Source organism: Cyprinodon variegatus, unplaced genomic scaffold (assembly GCF_000732505.1).
Source record: "Cyprinodon variegatus isolate N-32 unplaced genomic scaffold, C_variegatus-1.0 Scaffold1285, whole genome shotgun sequence".
Classification (NCBI taxonomy): Eukaryota; Metazoa; Chordata; class Actinopteri; order Cyprinodontiformes; family Cyprinodontidae; genus Cyprinodon; species Cyprinodon variegatus.
In genome coordinates this window covers 86,440-87,243 of record NW_015151738.1, presented here as the reverse complement: position 1 = coordinate 87,243, position 804 = coordinate 86,440, and positions in this window count along the sequence as shown.

Sequence of the window (804 nt, the reverse complement as noted above, 5' to 3'; positions counted from 1 at the left end):
TGTATTTATGCTGCTTGATGTGTACAGTGTTCTGAAAGGCGCTTTTAGACCAAATGTAATAATAATATTATTATATATAGAAACCAAATCCATCAGGGAGTGGGATCAAGAGCTGCAGGGCATAGAAAGAAGCAAAACAAACGCATCATTGCTATAAAGTTGTCTGTGTGTGCCCTAGAATCCTAAGTANAGTTAGCTGCACCCAACCTCTGTTACCTTTGGCTAAAGTAAATAAGCGGAAAGGGGAAAAATAGCCGTAACTATTTGTGGGGACATATCCACCCCAGTCCTTCAGAAAGTTACGCCTGAGATGACACAGCTGCAAATAAGTATTTGAACACCTCTCTATCATCTAGAATTCTGACCCTCAAAAATCTGTTAGTCTGCCTTCAAAATGTCCACCTCCACTCCATTTATTATCATCCATAAATTAACCTGTTTCAGGTCGTTAGCTGCATAAAGATGCCTGTCCAGCCCATACAATTGGTAAGAATCCAACTAACATGGCCAAGACCACAGATGTGCCCAAAGACACCAAAGACAAAATTGTACACCTCCACAAGGCTTGAATGGGCTTCGCGAAAATTGCTTTCTCCCTCAGACTGAGGCTCCATGTAAGATCTCATGTCTGCTTAAGTTTTCCAATGAGCATTTGGATGATCCAGAGGAGCCATGGGTGAAAGCCATGTGGTCAGATGAAACCAAAATAGAACTTTTCGGTCAGAATTCCATCAATTATGTGTTTGGAGGAAGAAGAATGATGAGTACCATCCCAAAAACACCATCCTATTGTGAAACATGGGG